Source organism: Pipra filicauda, unplaced genomic scaffold (assembly GCF_003945595.2).
Source record: "Pipra filicauda isolate LSUMZ 115617 unplaced genomic scaffold, ASM394559v2 scaffold29_size4552773_pilon, whole genome shotgun sequence".
Lineage (NCBI taxonomy): Eukaryota > Metazoa > Chordata > Aves > Passeriformes > Pipridae > Pipra > Pipra filicauda.
Window position 1 is genome coordinate 1,822,074 of NW_024104420.1, and position 6,003 is coordinate 1,828,076.

Below are 6,003 nucleotides of genomic sequence, written 5' to 3' on the forward strand. Positions count from 1 at the left end.
CTCAATTAGGTAACATAGCAGACTAGATACCAAAGTCCTCATTTATGTGGCATTAAAAATACCCAGTACAATTTCCAGAATATCTGCTTTAGCAAAATTTAGATTTCTAAAAAGACAAGGCAGGACACCCAGGTCAGCTTATCTCAGCTCTTCTGAAAAAGTCAGTGAAAAGTACCTGCAGGTCCTTTAGTTTTCCATGCAGTATGGCCTGTGAAGTTGACCTGAATACCAGAGAGACTAGACAGTTGTCAGAAATGTGACTATGGTAAAGAGTGGTCTGGTAAGGCAATTTCGTTTCAAGAGGACTTTCTACTTCCCCTGTGAGTCTGTGGTCAAAGGAGTTAGGTGCTTTCCTACCTCAAGAGATCCAGCTGTGTTAACTAGAGAACTGTAAGCTGTCTAAATGCTGGAACAAGCTGTTGGCTTGCGCAGAAGTTTGGCAAGTATTAGGAAGGATCTGAAGAAGATCTGTGGGCTTGATGATGAATACATGACAAGTATAATGTTAGGCAGCATAGTATTTCTAAGACTGAAGAATGAAGAGAGCTCTATCGAATAGAGTTCCAGCAACGATATATATGTGTTAAAAATGTCCTGAGGTTTTTTTATTAGAACTAAGAGGTTTCTGGAGCGTTATCAGATCTATAGTTTGATTTCTTCCTGAATGTGATCCTCTCGAATATTGGTAGACTCTGCTATTCCAAGGAAAAACCTGTGTGTGGAGAAGAGGAGGTGGTAGCATACATCCCAAGGTCCTTGATAAGTGACCCCAGACTAACTAACTTCCAAGTCTAGGGTGCACACAATGTCAGCATATTCCAGGTAAGCCTTGGAGTTTCACAGCTTAACACTGATGGTTTTGTTGTTGTTTTTTTTTCTCTGTGACTCTATTGGTTCATTGAAATGATTGACAACGCCATATCTGCAAGAGGCATTTGAAAAACCACACATTTGTGGAAGACCTTGCTGGTCTGCCTTGTATGTTCGTGAAGCGATGAAGCCCAGCAGGTGGCAATATAAGCACTTCTCGTAATTTGAAATCCTTAAACTCTTGTCATGCAATAGCATTATGATGATTTAGTCATTTATAGCTCTGACTTGCATGGAAAATAAGCCTCAACACTGATAATGATTTTATTCATTAAAATAATGCAAATTCCGTGTGTGACAGTCTGGCATTCTTTCCATCTCTGGATCCTTCTCATGTCTTTGGTATTACCAAGTACTATTGCATTCATCTGAGGTGGAACAATGTCTTGTAGCTTCTGAGAGCAGATTACATCTAGAAACACACATCAGATATTTTATTTATTTCTGTAAGTTGACAGAGTAAGCTCTGACTAGATGTTTCTCCTAAAATGCTGTTCTAAGCAGGTTTTACATATGAGTCACATGAAGTAAAAGTTCTCATCTGGTTAAGGTTTCAAAAGGTTTCCTCTATCTGCAATTGATCAGCTTCCTTCAAAACTATGAATCCTTCCTCAGTATGACTTCAAGATTACATCTCCTGGTAGGCAACTGATTTCCAGCTACATTTGTATATGAATGTATATTGTTTAGGGAGGAGTGAAAATACTTGAGATTGGATAAGGACTCAGGAGTCCTAAGGAAAGAGAGGAAAGAGACTCAGAAAAAGAGCTTATGGGAAAAGGCATGTGTAGGTTGCAAAGGCTATATTTAAAGAAGATGTTTCTAGCTTTAAACTACTTTTCCTGAAGAGTCCTGAATATCAGTATATGCTTAGAGAAATATATTAAGAAAGTGAGTCTAGTGGATATCCAGTTTTCTTCTGGGCTTCTGGGTACTGAAGTAACTGGAAAGTCCCCCAGGGTGAAATTAAGAACTGTAAGTGCTGGAGAGCCTCTAAGAACTCTACACGGACTGCTAAGGGTTCTGACAGACTCTAATAACCATAATACTTTGCACTTCTACTGCATCTTCCATTCAGAGCTCTCCGAGTACTTTAAAACCAGTCAGTAGTTAAGGCTTACAGCCTTTGCTGGGCAAGGCTCATTAGCACCACTTTAAAGTTGGTGAACTGATTACCGGAGTGCAACGTTACAAATCACTCCTGTTTCCTCTGCCCGCCACGACTCCAAAAAGTGGACCCTGACTCTGTTGTTTGCTAGGAACTTGAGGTTTGCCAAGAAGCATGATCTTCTGAACTATAGCAGTCAATCTAGAAGTTAAAATTAATCTTTAATATTGCAAACCAGTTTTAGAATGTCAGATGCAGATAGATCAGTCGGACTACGTAAAATCTTTGGCCTTTTCTGAGGAGAAACAGATCTTTGCAAATGCAGTCCCAAACAGGGATTACAGAGAACAGAACTGGTTGCTTCTGCTCACAATAGTACAGTTGCTTGACAAATCTGTTGAGTAACCTGCTCAATGAGAGGTCCTTTATTCCTCAGTTATACTTATGTAGTACCTGCTACTTACACTCATGGCATGCATCTGGAGGAAAGATGCCTGCACCACAGACCAGCAATGTATGAATGACAGGCTAGTTCACTGCAAGCTTTCCTCGAGATGCCCCTACATCTCAAGAAGGAAGCTTTCAATAATTTTCCAAACTGTGATGTGCCAGGGAAGCCTGATGCTTATACAGCTACCCTTATGTTGCATGAGAACAGTTCCAAGGATGCTTGGCATAAATACACTCAGCATTTTCTTAACATTTAGACACTTAGCTTTCTGGTATGCTATTTGATCTTTTGGGTCAAATTATGGATATTTTTTTCCCTCTTTTGCTCTTTTCTTTAAAAAAAAAATAAATAAAAAAATAAAAAAAAAAAAGAGGGGGAAGGAAAAGCAGAATATAACACCCCCCCAAAAAAGGTGCACTCTCAGGCCCAGTCACAGTCCTAATCACACATGAGGTTCAGAGGAGATCACTGTCTGCCTTCTGGCCCGGCTGTACCAGGAGAGGAATAATGGTTTTCTAGTTGAGTTCTTTCTAGAGGCAGCACCAGGAACCTTAGCAGGTCACTTCTGCTGGTTGTGAGAGGCCCTGTCAGTGAGTTCAGGCCCTGTCAGTGAGCAAGATGAAGAGCTAAGTCAGACTGTCTGATAGGTCTCTCATGAGAAGAGACCACAATCTGACAAGCCAGAATCTCCCGCCAGCACTTCGTCATAACGCTACTCGTGGTCTGTGACACCCTGGCCTTGGGGCCTAGCCTTCAGAGGCAGACCCATGTGGAAGAAAAGCAGCAGGACTCTGGCACACATCACCATCTGGGTTTGATGAAAACAACTTGGAGGCAAGGCCACCCATTAAGCTCTGGGCATGGGCACCACCCTTTCCCCAGTTATTCAACACTACATTGACCCTCAACTGGCAGGGCAGGAGCCCCATGCCAGGCAGGATGCAGCTTGGCTGGCATGTTTCAATGTGGGGAAGGAGAGGTGGGAGGTGCCTGGGAAAAGGAGCACATTTGGGGGTTGCTGGCTGGAACATGGGAATATGTCAGCAGCTTCCAGAGGAAGCACAGAGGAGCTTGCTGGCTCAGTGGCAGCTCTCCATGCCCAGACCTGCCACCACTGTGTCACCACTTGGCTGTCCCCAGCCCTGAGTAATGCACACAGGGACTGTGGTGATTTCCATTGTATGCATGTCTCCCTGACATTCCTGTCCACAGCCTGACACAGACCGGGCACCACTCCTACACTCAGGAGATTGCACAGTGAGCAGTCACAAGGGGTTGGATGAGCATCTCTAATAGAGATTTGGATTCCCAAGTTTTGAAATATATTGAAGGATCACAAAGTCCATAGATCACTTTTCCAAAGAAGGGGAAATGCTCATCAGGGTAATGTCAGTAAGACTCAAATCTCTTGGTGCCCAATCTACATTTGTTTAGAAACCTGTATGTCTGTATAAAACTTAAGACATACAAGTAATACAGGCAAGGAGGTGAAGCTTTTGCATTCTAGTAGGTATTGATTTTATCTTCTTGGTACATTCTTTGAGCCCTTTCTGTTTCATCTTTTCTTTCCTCCCTTCTATTTTCATTTATTATCTATGTATCTGACCATGTCTATGTTATTCTACTGTAAGTTTCAGCAGACATACTTTAAATGTTGCCAAATCTTGATGAAGAGAGTTTCATTGTGTATGCTTCACTACAGACTTGGAATGTTTATGATCAGAAACTTGGTGGAATATCATATTTTGAAAAAAAAAACAACAAAAAATAAAAAGAAACTGAAGCCTGAACCTTGGTCTTGCTTACATCAGAGAATACAGTGAAATTATTTTTGATTTCTGTGTGTGTAACTGAGATCAGACTTTGGCTGTAGCCATGTATTCTGTCAAAGGCAGAAGACCACAGTCACCTTTGGGATAATGATTAATTATAACCACTGGGCTGTCCTTCCTGTGCAGGTGGTGCAATGTCATATTACGTGTTTGTTCTCTCCAAGAGATCTGCAAAGTTCACAGTCTATGAATGTTCTGTAGTGAGGAAGAAATTAATGGTCAAAATCAGCAATGAGCCACAGAGCTCAAGTCCAGACTGGACCATTGTAAGATTTGGGGCAGGGCAGGAAGGTATGGTTATAAGGTTTCAGCTCATCAAATTACTATGGAGAAGAAATGGACTGGGGGAAGGTCTTTGGCACCTGCAGGTGTCTGCAGGTGCTCGGCACTGATTTAGGTAGGGTCCAGAGTGAGTACCCACAAGTGTGAAAAAGAAATTGGAATATTCCCTACACATGCACACAGGATTACAGAGAACAGCAGGAATAGTGTTTACAGAATCCTCCTGACCTTGAATTCACCTCATCCTTTTTCAGTACATAAACTACTGTAAATATCAGATGTGACATACTGCAGTTTGATGCAAGCCAGTACAAAATTGAATTTAAAGAAATATCTCCTCTTTTAGCAACTGGATAGAATCAAAGATGACCCCATTTCCACTGTTTCTTGCATGCACCAGCTATTTGCTTCTACAAGGTCTCAGTTACTACTAGAAACAAAGCATATTTTTTGTAGTAATGACAGAGAAGAAAATGTTTGCATTGTACTGAAGCACAGAGATGGTTAATTTTTATCCTGGTAATACAGTTCACCTCAATACCTACGGGAAACCTGAAGCTGAATATTATTTTAAAGGGTGGTGCGAGCTACATTTAAAGGTAAAAGGCAGCCTTCCTGATTTCTGCCCCATTTCCTTACTGAAGAGAGGAGTGGAAGACGTGGTTCCTGTGGTGTATAGAAGGAAGGCAAGGCCCGTGAACATCCCCACTGACACTGCTTGCAAGTGTATAGACACAGACTTCTAAAAATGCTGACCACGTACAGTGGAACCCCTGAACCTGGCTTTGGAAAAGAACATGCTAGATACTGGATGAATATCTAGATAGAAGAAGTAACTGCTACGAAGTGCATTAGTTGTAATTCTCCAGAGTCATCCTGTATTTCCTTCCTGTGCAGTATCTCAGGGTGCCAGGAAGAGCAGCTGCAGCTGTTGGAGGCAGGCATGCGATAACCAGGTTCACTTCCGAGACCTGTCCCCAGTTTTAAACAGCAAGAACGGCCAGCCTCTCTCTGTGCCAGAGTCTCCTCTAGAGGGATAATATTTCTCTTACCAGGTGTCCAAAGAACTAACACCTCCTTGATCTGCTGCATCAACCTTGTCCGGATGCTAAAACCAGTAGTCAGTTTCAGCTGGTTTGGGTTTTTTTTTCTCACCACACACATCAGTCAGGCACTGTCTCCCAACAGTCAGACACTCTCCATGGGCTCTTTTGATGGCCCAGCACTGGAACAGAGCCTTTGGGTCAGATGTCTGAGTCGGAGACAAAAGAAAGGTCCATAAAATTTGAAAGTGATTCCAAAAAAAACCCCTAATAGACATTTTAATATAAAATGCATCCTCTTCCTCCTCAAGAATGTTGACTATATGTGACCTAACCAATGAAAAATACATTTAAGAACCAAACTTATCCTCTCACAGGAGTTCCTGAAAAAAGAACATGTCCACAAATATAATGGCC